This window comes from Styela clava, chromosome 5, assembly GCF_964204865.1.
Source record: "Styela clava chromosome 5, kaStyClav1.hap1.2, whole genome shotgun sequence".
Taxonomy (NCBI): Eukaryota; Metazoa; Chordata; class Ascidiacea; order Stolidobranchia; family Styelidae; genus Styela; species Styela clava.
Window position 1 is genome coordinate 17049855 of NC_135254.1, and position 18218 is coordinate 17068072.

At 35.9% G+C, this 18218-nt stretch overlaps 1 long non-coding RNA gene across 2 annotated transcripts; it reads left to right on the forward strand.

Moving 5' to 3' along the window:
* Nucleotides 1-1592: 1592 nt before the first annotated feature.
* LOC144422989 (uncharacterized) lies at nucleotides 1593-6986 on the forward strand. Of its 2 annotated transcripts, XR_013475516.1 has the most exons (4): nucleotides 1593-2212; nucleotides 2514-2691; nucleotides 3453-3675; nucleotides 4183-6983. It is a non-coding gene; the product is annotated as an uncharacterized LOC144422989 (long non-coding RNA). The 2 variants fall into 2 exon arrangements; XR_013475515.1 differs by having other exon boundaries at nucleotides 1593-2691; nucleotides 4183-6986.
* The last annotated feature ends 11232 nt before the right edge of the window (nucleotides 6987-18218 follow it).

The following is an 18218-nucleotide window of genomic DNA, read 5'->3' on the forward strand; positions in this document are numbered from 1 at the left end:
AAGAAATTTGAGTTGCGGATTTACCTTTTATTATTTATTATTTTTAGCATTTCGTCTCCGGTGACTATAATATGGTAACATGTTTTTCACATTGAACTCATAATTCCCCACGAGAACAAAAAAGCAATACTCGTCGTCATTGTGGAACAATACATCATACATGTATATGTCGAGGAAAATTTTTGATTTAGGGAGAATAAACATCGCCATGCTGACGAAAACAATCGGCGATCGTAACAAAATGCAATCGAGTACGTTATTAGCGGCCTTTTAAGTCTTTCAAAAATATCTAAAGGTAAAAGATCCGACCCCTAATTTATCAATATGTTTGTCAAGTATCAAGTTTACAGCTTTAGTATATATAATTCATCTTTTACATTTAGATTCATTTATGACTTGTATTAACCCTATTAAAAGAGGTTAAGCATTTAAAATAAGTACAGTACTTTTGACTTACTCAGGAATATTATTCGGAAAGTAACAATTTTAACATTTATTTTTGGGCTCCGTGAATAATAGTCAACTTTTTCAAGGGCTCCGCAACACAAAAAGTTTGAGAACCCCTGGTATAGACAACGAAATGAATCTTAAGTTACATTCCACTGTTTTCAAAAGATCCGGAACGTCGCACAATGTGGATATCATCTATTGGCAGGACTGCTTGGTGTCAAGTCCAGAAGTCATCTCGCTTGTGTTTCACTGTTTGCGGACAGCACTTCGTTGATGGTGAGTGATGATGTGCCGTTATCAATTTCTTTAAATATTCATGAGCTCCCTCATTTCATTGGAAAGCAGATGACAAACTACTGTTATTGGTAGGCGTAGGCCTACTTGCAGACTTGACTTGTGTAAGAAATTAATCATCAATTGCTATAAGGTACCGGTATTGTTTCCTTAGCTAGCATGTAATGTATCACCAAGTGTGAAAAGTTGATTAAATAACTAAAGTTTAACGCCAGTGCTCATGCAAAAATGGAGTCGATTATCATTGATTATGGAGTCGAAATAAAACTTATCTTATCACCCTGGTAGTTTCACAGGTTCCAATCCCATACAGAGATAGTTATGTGCGAGAGGATTGCTGCTCTCGTCCCACTGAGGGTGGTTCACACGACCGCTGGTCAGTTACGACATCTCCCACCATGAAGTCCATGCTTCTGAAAACAAATAACTGGCTAACTAATCCCGACATAGAATGGTAATCGTACGACCACCCACCCCCGACATTGGTAGGCATATTTGCGTTTTGAATTGAAAGAAATCTTCAATAATGGTCAGAAGGTGTTGTCTGATTGTTTCATTAGTTAGCAGGTAATCTATTACTGATCTGATACACAAACTTGGTACTGTCAAATTATAGAGGGTCAACAAAGAGATGCCACTCTGTGTGACGTCATAGGTTCCGCACGAGTAATGAGGTATGGACTTCTCAGCTTTCCCTTTTGCCACCAAATATTTAGGCCGAACGTTTGAACCCATACTAACCCTAACTCATGGATTTTAGCACCCTCATATAGATTGAACCCACAGATATACGGGTGCAAATGTATGGGTTCAAATGTACGTTCACCATATTCAGGTATTGTATCAGTCAGTCAGTCAGTCAGTCGTTTATTTTTCACCAAAATGAAACATACACGTAATGCGAACAAAAATTAGAGAAAACATAAATAAAGGCATTTCATGGTGAAGGGTGACGCGAAAAAACCAATGTTGGTTATCTAGCAGCGACACCTGTGATAAATGTCTAACTTTGATACAAGTAGAATAGAATAAATCGAACACATTTAAGCAGTGAAGGAAAGAATGTCCAAGAAAATCCAAAACCGTAACAAAAAAAGAGACTCCAGGCACAACCATGGTAATCATGGGCAACAGTATAGTAATATAACAGCAGTCCGACCACAGTCAGCGTCGTGGAACCCTACAAGAATATTGCTTTTGAGGCCGCGCGGTATGATAGTGGCCATGTACGCCGGGATACGTAATTAAGGCAGTTAGTTATTAGGAAATATATTTTGAAATATAAGCACATCTTGATGGTTACAATTATCTTAAATATGGGAGCAAGTTCAAGAAAGTATTGGCACTGTGGTATGGTTTCCAGAACTGGAGTCATTGGGGTGGAGTCATTGGAAAATTTGAGGAAGGAATTGGTATTGGATGAAAATACAATCCAATTCATGTAAACAGAGAAATGGAAAATTAACAGGTAAATACATCATTCAATTCTATGTTGTGAACTAAGAAATGCAAAAAGTTGAAAATACCAGACAACACAATTAGAATATAAAATATAGAGACACTAGTTTTTAAGAACCAAATAACAATTAATATAAATAAATCAATATTAATTCAGAGAGCAGGATCACTAAATCAAAAAGACCCTTATCATAGAAACCAGAACAAAATATGACCCATGAATTATTCGATTATATCCTTAGGTAGGCATAATCTCACCCTTTAAGGTTTAGTGAGGTAATCAATTACTGGGTACATTTTTGCATATACAGCGAAGGGCAAAACTGTGGGGATTATGGAAGAGAATCACTAAAATCGGATCCTTCACAACAGCCTTGATCCAGGTTCTGGGGGACACTTTTATAGGCTGTGGATCTGAACAAGTATTGAACTAACAATGGCAAGGCAAATGCTGATAGCACATCAAATCAAGGTGCTGGCAGGAGACGGGTAAGAAGAAAGTAACAATTTTTTATACTTTACTTTGAATGTGGCATAGGTGGAGTCACGCAAACCATTGGGAATACTATTCCAGGTTATAACGCCTTTATATTTCAAGGAGTTCTGAGTTTTGCCCGTTGAAAAGCGGGGTACAAATAAATTGGATCTTGTCGAAGAGCGTGTATTATGTTCATGTGCGTTACTAAGCTTAACAAAATAATCGTCAAAAGCTGCAGGCAACTGGTGGTTGTGAAATAGATGCATTACTTTAGAGATTTCTAGTTTGTGGATGTCGGATAGTTTTAACACCTTGGTCTTATGGTATAGGGTGTTTATGTTAGAACGAAAAGGCGCCCTAGAAAGAACTCTAACGGCCCTATTCTGGAGAACCTCTAATTTACGCAAATTTGTCTGGGTAGCAGAGCCCCATGCAGCTATGGCATATTGGATGTGTGACTGGAATATGGCAAAATATACGGTTCGCAGGTTAATATCATGGACGTAATGCCGAAGCTTGCCCAGAATTCCCACAGATCTTGACAGTTTCTTATGGATTTCAGTGATATGAGTGTTCCATTTTAGATGACTGTCAATATGGAGTCCGAGATATTTATGAGAAGGGACAACTTCAAGCGAAATACCATTAATTTTAACAGTAAAGTTGGCAAGTCTAGTGCGAGTTTTGGGACAGAATATCATCACCTTCGATTTATCAACATTCACTGTGAACTTATTACAAATCATCCAATCATGAACTTTGTTTATTTCAGTGTTCACTTTGGTTTGGAGCGAAGTTAAGTCTTTTGCACTGTGAAGTAGGCACGCATCGTCGGCAAAGAGTTTGGTCAGAAAATTTGAACTGTTAGAGAAGTCATTAATTGCGATCAAGAATCCAAGTGGTCCTAGTACACTACCTTGAGGAATTCCGCAATAGATGGGGAACACTGGAGACCTGTGAGAATCCACCTCCACAAATTGCGAACGACCGGACAGGTAATTAAATAATAGATTGCCTGCAGCACCTCGGAAACCATAATGTCTAAGCTTATGGGATAGAATTCTATGATTGACGGTATCAAAAGCTTTCTTCAAATCGAGAAAGATACAACAGACAAATTCTCCTTTGTCCAGTTTATCGAAAATGAAAGAGGTTAAATCAAGAATAGCGTGACTGGTGGAAGTATTAGTTTGAAAGCCAAATTGACATTTGTTAATTAGGTTGAAATTTGTACAAAATTTAAGGATTCTCTTATATAATAATTTTTCTAAAATTATACCTATAGAGGGTAGAATGGAAATGGGCCTGTAATTTGATGGATCATTTTTTTTACCACTTTTAAATATGGGAACCACTCTAGCAATCTTTAAAGAAGAAGGGAAAATGCCTAATGTAAAGGCTGAATTAAAAAAGTGGGTTAGTGTAGGTGATATTATATCGGCAACTGTTCCTAGAAAGTGGGATGGAACACCATCGGGCCTAACTGCTTTACTCTTTTTCAGATTTAAAATTATTTGGATAATCTCCGTGGAAGAAGTGGGTTCGAGAAAAAAGGAGTTTTGCATTGGAGCACCCAAGAAGTCGGCGAATGATTTTGAGATATGTGGGATTTTATCTGCAAGATTCTTTCCGATTGTCGAGAAGTATTTATTAAAAACACTGGCAATCGTAACTGGGTCGGTCACTGAAGTACCGTTTTCGAGTTCCAATTCTGAGATGGATGTATTATCTATGGACTTGATCTTAATAATGTCGTTAATGGTTTGCCATGTGCGTTTAATATCACCTCGATTGCTTTCCAGGACACTATGGTAGTACATCTGCTTAGATCTCCTCAGCAAATGTGTTAACATATTTTTATACTTTTTGAAGTAGCTACGTTGGACTGCATTGCCCTTTAGAAACTTTTTTTTAAACATAATATTTTTGTGTTTAATGGACTTACGAATTCCCCTGGTGATCCAAGGTTTATAAGAAAGTTTGTTTTCTTTGCGTGATAAAGGTCGTAATGGGGCATGTTTGTTGATTATTATCTCATTTTCCGTACAGTATCTGGCTATTTTGCTTTCAGGCCCATACCCAGATACCACAGTATTCTTGGCAAATTGGCTCTAATCTATTTTCCAGTACCGATATAATTCTAATCGTACTAGAATAGGAATCCGTTATTTCAACTTTTGTGAAGAGGGGACGACAGTTTCGAGAAGCAAATCAAGCATTTGTGGTATCAGACATAGAGTTTATTATTCGTCAACCAGAAAAACAAGCATTGCAGCAATAAAAGCAAAGTTATTCGGTATAGATGTATAGACTGGGGGGCGCTAACTGTTGGAGAGTTATCTGGGTTTCTACAAGACATTTTGAGGTTCGTTTATAAAATCATAGGGCTTTGTACCCGATTCGGTTGAGTATTACTGTATTATAGGATTGGTATAGATCTGGGGTTCCTTCCCTTATCCACTGTTTTTTTTTTTTTCTATTACAGAAGACTATCTACCAGATACTGTTCTACTATTAAATAAATTGTTTTTTTTTAAATCAAAATATCAGCTGATTACAAATAGATGGATATGTGCTTGGGGGTTGCAAGGAGCCATAGAGGGAGTTGAGGAGGTTAGGTCAATCTTGAAAATACATGATCAAAAGATTTAGCAACTTGAGCAAAAAAGAAAGATATCAAATACACTAACAAATACTGAAATTTTGAAGCTATTCAGATATGGTGGAAATTTTTTCATTTCAGACAATGTGTAGGCAAGAAAAGTATTATGCGTAACTGTAAAATGTTGAACTTGATAATGTGAAATACTGATTGCCTCCCCATATTCTTGGGGCATATAATATATATTCATATTTATTATCATAACTTGAACTTAGGCTTGCACGTAATTTACGGAATTATTTCGAGTTACGGAAGCGAAGTTACGATTTACGTAAAGTCGTAATTATTCGTCGCACTTATCAAACAGCAATTTAAAGACGGAAGAGAAATTGCGTAATGAACCAACGCAACTTAGTATTTTTGGCATCGGTGAAGCGATTGAGACGGCAGAGAAACAACAATACGACGGGATTTCCCGTGTTTATTCTGCGCGAGATCCATTTTCTATTACAAAATCTTGATGTTCTGTTACCGATTTTATCGTTGTATATCTGTCCGGACTTGGCCTTGCTCAATATGTTTTTCACAATGCCTCGCAATATGTCGGCCAAATATGATTACCTGTCTTTACCAAATGCGGCAACTTATTTTGATTTATCGTCGACTCGAATACACCGGCACTCAACCAAACTTGTGTCAATCTTGGCAAATAGGATTGTCGACTTGAGTTAGAAAAATAAATTAATATTTTCATAAGTGCAAAATAAATGACACAAAATGCATTGTTTTGCGATATAACTTTGTATTTTCGGAGAAGGCATGTCATATAAGTAATATTTGATCTAAATTTATCGCAAATAATGTTATAACTTTTAGGCCGCGAAATGATTTAATGTAAAATGAAGCATGGAATTCGGAATATCGTCAATAAGTCGGCATCAATAATTATTATAAAATGCTAACTATGTAGTAAAGTCGGATATTGTAAAAAACGGTGAAATAACAAGTCTTCGTCGCGAGGCATGCGAAAGTATAATCAAACGAGAGAATACGCTTGTAGTTGATAAATAAATTAGCAACCCGGAATTTTTATTTAATACGAAAGTGATTTTAAAAGAGTGAACTATCGTTTCTTAAATATCTTACCAGTGTTGGTAATGATAAATTTGATCGCATAAAATTTGGTGATAAAGTGGTTAAAAAAAAAATCAAAGCTAATACAAAAGATCAAAATCAGAATAAAATTATTTTGAATTCACTCCTTGATATTTGTCTTTAACATCTGTCGCCGACGTGTAGTACTGCCGGGAATATAAAAACCAAACTTCGATGTCCCATTCGGAATAGAAGTGGATTAAATTGGTTGTTATGATAGGTTTAAATGTGTGAAAAAAATATCGCAATTACGGGGTCATTACGTAATCGATTTGGCCGTCATTACGGAATTGATTTTTGTCAATTACGTGCAAGCCTACTTGAACTATATGTTAAGCTGAGAAATTTGTTTTCTTAATAAAAGGTGAACCCATTGATGAAGAAGTGTACGAGTCAGAAAATTGCTGTTGGGGTCCTTGTCAATGGTTCGTAGCAATAACATACAAAGTGAGGTTGAGATAATAAATTTTGGAATGTGTACTAGGGATACAAATAATTACATGGAGTGTATAAAAATAGAACATATAATATAAATCCATCCTGAACCTAATATAGTTGGGTTGATTCAAAGAGTTGATTCAAATTGGACGTTCAAGATGTTTTCAATCATTATCAAGAATGTGATAATCAAAATGAGGTATAAAATTGGTCAGGTTAAGTATATGGGCCATCCCAAATAGTCCGGCAGAATCGGGCCTTAACATTGTTTTGGGACATAAAGTTTTTTTTATTGTTTAGATATAATGTATATGACATATATAATGATACCCAGGTGGGTGTGGAGTATATAATGTTGAGCAATTTTTTTTAAGTGGATTTAAAGTATTCGGTCCAAGATGACGCACATCCTGAACCCCCACCTGGTAAGCATACAATATTCAGGTTGTGCGCCATCTTGGTGAGAATACTTCAGGAGCGCCCTTTTGTTAAAAACAATTATTTCATAACTACATGGTTTAGTTTTGCATACATAGTAACATTGAATCTCCTTACAATGTCAGAAATTCAATTTTAGTAGAATAAATGGTAGTTTATTTCGCTAATACAAGCCAAGATCCATCGACAGTATCTAGCCACTTTCTATTGCGCTCTTCAAACTACATTTGCGTCGCCGCGCGCATTTCGTTTTCCTAGTTTAAGCTTAGGGACTTGGGAAATATTTTATTAGTTGAATTGGATTGGAATATTTGACCTCGTCTTTCACTCCGAACCAGGCCATGTAAAACCATCCACTGGTATCTAAAGATGTGTAACGTGTTTTCTTTTGGGAGAACCGCAACCTTTCAGAGCTACATTGATTTTGGCAAAATTAATATATCCTTGTGGACATAGAAAGTATGCGTATGCGAAACCGAGATGTGTACCTGTTATGCCAACATGGTTGAGTCAAACGTTTTGAATACTAGTACATCACACACATTTTCCTGCGTGCTTCGGTTGTACGTAGTAACGCGCACATTTTTGCGCACATGCATCAAATTCCACTTGATTATTGAGCTATAGGTTTTTGACGAGTTTTTGTGTATGATTCCATTCCATAGAATTTGTATGCTGTTCTAAAGAATATTAGTTTCAGCCCTTTCATTCATTCAAACCGCGTGTTGGAAATAAGTTTTGTAATATTGCGTGTTGGTTTCCAACATCCTTAAATCGGTGATGCCAGTAAATCTTTAATACAAAAAGATCAGTAACATCTGCAATAAAAACAGCAGTACCCGCTCAAATGACAGCTGGGGGATGGATACTCTTAGTATCTGATCCATCGCGTGCCTCTTACAGTCTTACCAGTTTACATAAGTGCCAATTGGTATCTGCGCTCAGCCTGAGAAAAAAAGTTTCGGACTGCAGTTGGCGTGACGAAATGTTTTTAAAGTTATATTCTACAATAAGATTATTTGATTGCATACTACTGAAAGTTCCGCCTCATATGTCTTTCCCATTGCATTATTCCTTTACTGATATTCGATAATATGACGCTCATCTGACATAGTTCTTAAAGTGTGTAGATGGGTATAATCTTTTCCACGCTGTTCAGATGGTATTGCGCGAATATATATAAGAATTGCTAATATTGGTTTGCAATGCGATGAAATCCCATCTTGGCATTTCTGCTTCTCGCAATTGCTGCGTATACTTATCGGGGAAGTTCTGTGGCGTGGTTATCAAATGAGAAAAAAAAACATGGGAGTATTTTTCTACTTCTCTACTACTATCAAACCTTGACATTTTGTGAAACCTTTTTTCCATGCAACCTTTTTTTAAAACATCCCCAACAACCACAATTAATTCTGTTATTAAACTTCCGAAACAAACACATAAAATCATCAACAGATGCAATGTCACCAAGTAGATATTGCTGAATTGATCTTTAATTTACCATTTTTCATTTTTTAATTCTTTTTGGTTAACCTGTTATCTATCGTAAATCCAGCACATTTGACAATGTTGTAGTGTGACTTTTTTGGCCTCACATTTTTGATATTTGTAGTTAGGGCTCTGTCAAACAAAGTTACATACAAAATATTGGTTGTAAATTGCGAAAACATGATCATGTTGTTGGAATAACTTGGCATTTTACCACCCGTATATCATTCATTGTTGAGAATATTAATAAAGTCATAAAATTTAAAACTCCGTTTTCATGAAATTTTTGTTGTAGCTGAATTCCAGGGACAGCATGACAACAGGCAAGAGAAGCATGGTCGCCTTTTTTAGCTTATGACAGGGTTTCTTAATAGGGGACCCCGTCCTCCTTGGAGGCCGCTGATCGGTTATCTGGGAGCACGAACAAACAGATGGAAATGCGAATATATAATAACATATACATAATAATATAATGTTTTTTTATAGAAGAGAAGAAGTAAAAGTGTTGAGAGTCTTTGGTAGTTTGAAAAGCATTGGCATGGAACATAAGAATGAACTACATTTTTTCCCAGGGATATACTATAAAATGTAGCAATTTTCTCATTCTTGTGATATCATTATCTTTCACTGCGTCGTCGTGATCATCCCGCTGCATAACAATTCTCGCTAACAAATAATTGACTGTTCTCCACCGGGTGTATATCCACTTGAACCACTGGCGACTGCATTACCAGGCTTGTATTGTTAATTACAACAAAAACGAGTATTTTGAAATAGTACTCTTTATTTTACGCGTATGTTTCGACAGTATTTTCATATACTGTATATGGGTCGCGACCCAAAGCTGGGCTCAACAAATACCTAAAAGTTATTGATTTTATTTCCTAGTAAATTTGGTGCTTGCGTAGTTTGTGCACCAAGATTGCGCACAACCTGAACATAGTATTGCAACAGGTTATGGTTCAGGTTGTGCGTCATTATGATGCACAGGTTTGACGAAAAACACTGTTACAAATATCGAGCCGTAAAAAAAATTGCTCAAGGCTGCAAACTCCACACCCATGTAGAAATGATGGGCAATGACCCCAAGATGAATAATCACAGATAAAAAAAACTTTATGTCTGAAATCAAACTTGGGCCAAAAAGGTCCCCTTATCTGCCGGACTAAAATGACTATAGGACAATTCCAGAAATTTTGCATGTTGTTGATGCAGTATATTTTTACATTTTTAGCTACATGTTTTGTTTCATTGTCCGATCAGTTGCTTTATGGAGTTTGAACAAAGTTACATACAAGACTTACTACTTAGTGGATATAAAATATAGCACACAATCAAACACTTTGTGTCGCGAATCATCACAAAATATGTCAATTATACCAAAATTTCTACATTTCAGGCAAACAATCAAACCCTGGGTGAAATTTCAACTTTTTCGGCGAAATGAATGTAGTCCAATAAATTCCAATGTCTTTTGATATAAAAAATACTTTTAAAAAAATTTGATGAAATTCAACATTTGCTTGGAATTGCCCATATGAGGAGAATTTGCGAAGATTGAAAAATTGCAATATTCAAGAAAAAGTAATGGAACAGTGATCAAACATAATATGGTAATTATAGTGATAACTGAGCAAATGAAAAACTAGAATATCGGTTAGAAACCGAAGACTTATTGAAGGTTAGGGGATCCCCCAAAACAGTGGTCTTACTCCATAGTGACACCGTGTGTCCCATCACTAATTAATTAATAACTCGCTAATTATAAGACATAATCCATCCAAAATCAATAGGCTTCTAATCCGAGCTATGTTTTGCATTTGCACATGCGAAAATCAAACTAAAGCCCATGGTAATAATACTGACTATCACGTAATTTGATTTATACCTAAGCCTCAACTAAAAGCTGGCAATGAGAATGTAAAACAAAAAGTACAGGCTCCGTAAGCCGTTCCTGACAGTCAACATAGGTGAAAATGCGTCTGGTCGGATGCGAAAAATGTAATTGTTACGACACCTTTAAATATCGCTGACTCGAGAAACATATTGGTATGAAGTAACCAATTTTTTCGTCGTTGGTTCAGTGAAAAATGTAAATAGTATCAAAATCATCTAAAACTATAATACGATAATTGTGCTGCCAAAATAAATGAGCAGACGCGGTCCGAATGGGGGTGTCAAAAGGTCCGAATTTGGACCGCTGTCCGCCAGTTGAGTAGCCATGCCCTACATGGCTTACAGAAAACCCAAGGTTAACAACAATTTATGTGTATCCACTTCAAGGATATAATTCTCGGATATGCCATGTCAACACAAACTGCATATGCATACACATAAATAACCAAGTAAATTTACAGTTGATGAAACAGCAAAACAAAATTTCACACTGTTATTTAAAATTTCAGGCGAAGCGTGGTATTCAGGGCTGCACACTATACCAATCAATGGGATCGATTCATGAATTAAATTAGAAGTTTAAGTCTTATCAGCTGTAATACCAAATGCATACCATAGGTAATAATACACTTTATCTCAGTAAGTACCCTTTAGGTTGCAAAAAAATGTACACATATTTTGATAATAGTATAGACAGCTCAATAAAGATATAAATATATATTTAGACAACACATGTAAAAATACCGAACATGAATTAATACCAAAAAGATAGGGTAGTTATTAAAAATAGCATTTAATTTAAAGGAAATTATAGGCTACAGCAGAAATGGAACCTATATGGTTATTCTTCATAAGAATAACTATGCGAATGGAAGGAGAGTACAGTATGAGGTATATTTGTTGCCTAATATTGACATAGTGGGGAATAAAATGATTTAAGGGATATACAGTACAAGAATTGCAGAAAAAAAAAAATTCATCTACTATTTATTCAATAAAACTCACTAAAGTTTTTGTAAAAATTCGATTTGCTGTAGTCTGTTTCGAAATCTTTGTCAAATTTGAATTATGGTCTTACTTATTGGTAAGCCTCTTCTAATAGTATCATGCATGCTTGAGTTGAATATTTCAGCTTTCCCTCCGGGTACTGCAGTAATGGGATTGTTGATTGGGAGGGCTTTTCTACACAGCGGGAGTCCACAGCTTTTGCCGATTCTGCAAATTTAATATACGGACCCCTTTTTTAGGGTGTATCCTGCAATTTACTCGAACATGCCTTTTTAATAACTGCCAATCTGTTCGCAGATGTTACATTGTCATCCAGTGGCTGGAGAATGTGGTAGCTTTTTTCCAACATGGCTGTAAAAAAAATGTCAGAATGGCCAGCGAACAACTTGGGCGAGAATTGTAAGCATAGAGAATTTAAGCATGACTTGGTCAGCTCTTTTCTCCCTGGCAAAGACTTGCATGAGGGTTTTTATAACATTTAAACCTTCAAATGTTGTCGAATCTTACGTTATTCACTAATTTTATAGCTGCATCATAAGAAACTTTACTTGTGTGGATGCTTTTTAATAAATAAATTCTTCGATTTTATCGAAATCCTCCAAAAGGAACTCAACAATTCCATATATCTCGTTGGTAGCCATAATACAGATGATTAGCAGTAAGTAAGATAACATATAAGTTACTGAGTAATGAACTAAAGCTATGCTGGTTAGGCAATGTGAAAAAAAAATTAATTACAGAGATTGTGCAAATTGACAAACTAAATGCGGTGATGCTTTTAATTAATCAACACTCAGTAGTGTTGAGCACGAACAGGATCCAGGACTCCGGCAGTGTTTTCAGGATCGGATCAGGAGTGGGAATATTTTCGGTTGCCCGGAGTCAATTAGGAGTCCCAACTAAATCTATAATATATCCTATAGAAGTAATGTACGTACAGGCATAATTTAAACGGACTTAAATTATCCAACACAATCCTGCCTCGTTAGGCTAATATACCATTGGAGAATCCATCCGTGTTTACTACTGATGTACAAGCTTGAACGAGATGTAATTTTTAACAGAGTTCTGGCATTTGGATGCTGTTGCCGGGTAGTAGCTAAAACTTGCATGCCTGTATGTGCCGTGAATTTGTTGTGCATTGCCGGTGCCAAAGAAATGCACCGTACGTACCGGTACCGTATAACCGGGACTGTTCACTGTTATGTTGAACACTATACTGCTATATATAACCTGATAACTGTATAACAAACATATGAAACATGCTTTTGGCGAAGAATATTGTTAAATACTTGAATGTAATTGTGGCTATGAAGCATTAGTTCTATGCAATGTTAAAATATGATAGTAGTGAACACTGAATTCATGGGGCTGTGGGGTGGCCAAGCCTCGAGCAAACCATTATTCCCAAGATTTGGTAAAAATTGTTTTAGCATATGGTAATCAAATATGCATTAAATTGAGTCATGTTTGAAAGACAGCGCCTATATATTCAGTTTGATTTGAATTAGAAAATGTGTAAAGTTTTGGTTGGTTGCCTTTTTTTCATAGTTTTCGATAATTGGATAAATGCATTTTTCAATCACACGGTACTGTGGGGCTTAAAATTACTCAAATTTTCAAAAAAACTTCCAAATTATTTCTGAAATAAGGACTATAACTATTTTTTTTATACGATCCCTGACTATAGTCAGATGATGCATGAATGCCACATAGTTATAAATGCGGCGCTACTTCAGTACTTTGTTTTCATAGTGTTTTGATGTGCTGGCGCCTGGCAGTCAACCTGATTATACATAGGTGCCATTTGATCTCACAATATACGTGCTAGCATACGTAATACCGCAGACTTTTCAATGTTCAGATCAGTTGTAGTGAACACTATAATACATTGTCACTCCCCATGTGGTTTTAGTTTCAGCAATGTAAATTTCAGCAATTCCAAATAAAACTAACAATGTACAAACGTGAGTTTGGGAAATATAATAATGAATATTTTCAAATGTTTGTATCTGTAGTGTGTTTAATGAACATAAAATACATCAACGCAGCATGTTTTTGATGTTTCTGCTGTAGTGAACACTAAAATATGTCAAAATTAGATTTGTCAACAGGAGCGAAACAGGAGTCATAGTTTTCCTTGTTCGAAGTCGGACTCCGGATTCGAATTTTGATTTCGGATCAGGTCGGAGTCTGAAAATTCTGACTCCGCTCATCTCTGTTAGAAAGGCATCACATTTCCTACTTCCGTACCTCTTTACTCATGTGGAACGACTTTCGAACCCGCCAGTGAATTCTCTATTATCATTCTCTGTGGTCAAATGATGATTAGTGTGTAAAGCCGCCTGAACCCATTTTCACTAGAGGAACAATAACACTGTAAAATATTTGATAGAAATTACCCCTCAAGGCATCATATCTTCCATTTTATTAAAGGGCTGTGGAGACAGATACATTTTTTACTCTAAATTATGGAATGTTACTTCCAGGTGATCTTACCCTTGCTTATAGATATCTTGATGTTAGTGACTACAACTGACCCATGCATGCCACACTGAAAATTCCCACGTGTTCCGAATCTGAGCATGATGGATTCATGTGAAACACGTAATATGCATTTATAAGCAAAAATGTCCCATCCTGATCAGCACCGATCCACAACCTCCTGCCTATGGAATCAAAACATTAGACAAATTTGTGTACTGTGCGCTTTCACAAATCTTTGCGAATCAAGTGTGCCTTTTGACTAAGAAACATTTAGCATTGAAGTGGTCAACCTCGATATAATAAACCTGGTATCTGCAGATTAAATCAATTGTTTTTTAAAAATACATTTTTGATGTGCTTTATTATTCAAATATAATTTTATTTGCAACTGTATTTGGTTGTAGTATCGGTGTCCAACTTTAGACTGAAACCTTCACTACCAGACCCACCGAAACAAAAAAGCATTTCTCGATAGGGTCGTACTGAAGTTGTTTTCGTTCAAGCACAATGGACACTTAACTCCACCAATCCACAGTAATCACAAGTTACTTTGTCATTACGATAAGCATCAATAAATGGATACTGAAGATGTATTATCAAGTCACGCAAGCTGAGGCCTTGTGCCACTGTGGTCTTGTTGCAACTTATACTTTGCCATCTATCTATTCCATGGTCGCATCCATATACGGTATGTAAAATAATACAGATTCATTCGATATCATGATCCTGCACTAGCTTTGTGATAATTGTAGAGTTTTCATAAAATCTAGCAATCAAGTGGTGAAATTTATGTCCATATCCCACCACAAACACTAGTCGTAAATGAATTTGATTCCGGGTAGCATATCTTTTTTACCAATGACAAAAGACCATTCTATGTCGGGATTAGTTAGCCAGTTATTTGTTTTCTGAAGCATGGCATGAACTTGACGATGGGGGATGTCGTAACCGACCAGCGGTCGTGTGAACCACCCCCAGTGGGAGGAGAGCTGCAATCCTCTCGCACATAACGATCCCCGCATGGGATTGGGACCTGTGAAGCTACCAGGGTGATCAGAGATGCAGTGGCGAGCGTATTCCTAGATAGCAAATTCGATTGAATTCTGGTTATTTTTTGCATGAACACTGGTGTTAAACTTTAGTTATCTATTCAACTTTTCACACTTAGTAATAGATCACCTGCTAACTAGGGAAACGATACATAATGACAATTGAGGATTAATTCCTTACACAAGTGAAGTCTGCAAGTAGGCCTACGCGTACCAATTATAGTAGTTTGTCATCTGCTTTCCATTGAAATGAGGGAGCTTATGAATATTTAAAGAAATTGATAACGACACATTATCACTCACCATCAACGAAGTACTGTCCGCAAACAGTGAAACACAAGCGAAATGACTTCTGGACTTGACACCAAGCAGTCCTGCCAATAGATGATATCCACATTGCGCGACGTTCCGGATCTTTTAAAAACAGTGGGATATAACTGAACATCCGTTTCGTTGTCTATACTATACGCACAGCCAACGGCACAATACGAAATAACCATTTTCAACAGTCAAGCAAAACGGAAACATATAATCCGACTTGCAACTGACAGGAGCTAGCTGGACGTTTTTGTTTTTTTGCCGTCCAGTAAACAAAGTCACCGTGACCCGTGCAAGTCCCCTATATATTGCTGATTGATTTTTATTACGGAAACAAACGAAGATGTCGATGCTTGGCACACCTATGTCATTGATACACCGTTGCCGTATGAAGTGTCGGTCGATAATAATATTTATTGTACCGTATCGTATGGGATATGATAAATGCCCAGGGTTTGTGTAATAACAATATATCCCCAAAATGAGAAAAATGTTATCTTATGTCTTATATGTTCATTTATCAAAAACAAAATTACAAAGTAGAGAATTATCAGATTTGCAAATATATATCCATTCACTTATGAATAACACGTTTTTATTCAAAAAATCATTTCAAAAATTCTGATTAGGTCTTATTTTCAGGGTAAGTCTTATTTTCGGGGAAACACGGTAGAATTTTTTAATCATCACATTCCCACCTGTACTCTGGGCAATGATTACATACAAGGGGTTATTTGCTCGCTCCCTCGAAAATGTTTTACAACTTAATTTGTTTGCTTAACTCGCAATCTAAAACTGACTTCCTCTACTACCAAGTCGATATGGAGTGGCATGCTTACCGGCCTTCCTTTCCCGGGATGCAAATGGAAATCCTATATTTTGGGTTGAGTTTTAAAAAGCAAGTCCTTATTGTAAAGTATGTTCCTAAATTGATATTTTAATACCTGTATATGGGAAAACATATTTGAGAAAGACTTGTACAAATGTATGATCATATTGACAGAAAAAATTTTCTTGTTCACTGTGTAAGTAAGAGTACCGGTAATTTTTTAATACAGCAAGAACGCTTGCTCTATACACAGCCTATTAGGACCCATATTGATGAAAAACCATATAAAAGTGGTGGATGTGGAAAGTGCTTTGCTGGTAATATAGATTCAAATTCTCATTTCGAAACCAATTCAAAATTGAACTTGTCTATATTAGATCGCTTTGTGGTTGTTTTGGAAGGTAAGTTTACAACTGTCAAATTAGTTTGGCTTATCAGCATAGTAAATATTTTTTAATTTAGTATATGTTAACTGTTTACCTTTCTAGAATAATAGAAATTCAGCAAGATAAAACTAATAAAGGATTATGGGATAATGGCTCGTGTAAGATATCTTTCAATGACGGAAATAAATTCTGAAAAAGAAATTAATTCCAGATGTTCCAGTGCTTCTAAGGATACTATTTTTCCTTGTTTATTCTGCAAAAGTAATTTTACAAGTGCTCCTGCAATGAAAAATCATCTTAAGCAACATTCAGAATCAGACATACAGCTGCTTAAATGTGCCTTCTGTGATAAGTATTTTGTGAAGGGAAAACTACTTAAAAGGCACCAAAAAATTCATTACAATTGAATTGTTGAAGACAACATTCAAATCATTTTGAATGGACCCTTTCTTTGAACGGAAATATCTAATCTCATTGTTGAGGTGAGGGGGGATTAGCTTTGCCTTATGTAAAATGTTTTCTGTTATCATGTATATAAATTACTTTTATACTTATACTTTCTGATGGAAATAGTAAATAAATTTAAATATTGTCTGTGGAGAAATTCCAATAAACAATGTTAAATGTTCTAGTAACTTGGCAATTACCAGAGTGTTGTTATTAACATTATGCTTTACTGCCTGGTTGATGCAAAGGTGTATTTAAATATTAGTAACAAATATTAAAAAAAAATTGGAGCCTTTTTAGGTAGGTGGTATATAAAATTGGTCGAGTTGTGTAAATATTTTATTTCGAAATGGAACAATACTGTTTAGTACAGGGGTGGGCGAGGTTTTTGGACCACAGGCCAAAATTTTGACAATGTCGACTGGCGGGCCGTGTAAGTGTGACGTAAAAAGTTACATTTTATAAACCATATTTATGGACACGAAATGTACATATGATTCTTTCTGTTATTGGATACAAAATGAACCTGTGGATCATTTTAGTATTATTTTGGTGTGTTGTTCTTCTTGGTGTTTTTATTTTATTTTCAACTACTGGACCAATTGCTTTCAATTTTTCAGTGGTTGTAATTTTCGTTATGTGGCTGTTACCTTTTTGTGCTCGTATATTTGAGCATAGCTCTCTTGTTGGACAAGGTGTGCACATATGGATCGTTATGTGATTATGTTGTTGTTCTTTTTGTTTTTTTATGTTAAAATTATTTTTCCTGCCGTTATGAAAAAACGTTTACTTGAACAATTGCATTGAAATTTTTTCTCCTTCCCTCGAATCTAATTTCAAATAGTTCACCGCCATGTTTCCGAGGTCTATGTTTATTTCAAATATATCTGTGAGCTTTATGGTATTCGTTTGTTTGTGTGCTATGGCGTCATTAAAATAAGCGCACCTTGCGAACGTCGGCGGATCTCGTTCGTTGAGTGGGAATATTTTTTATGGG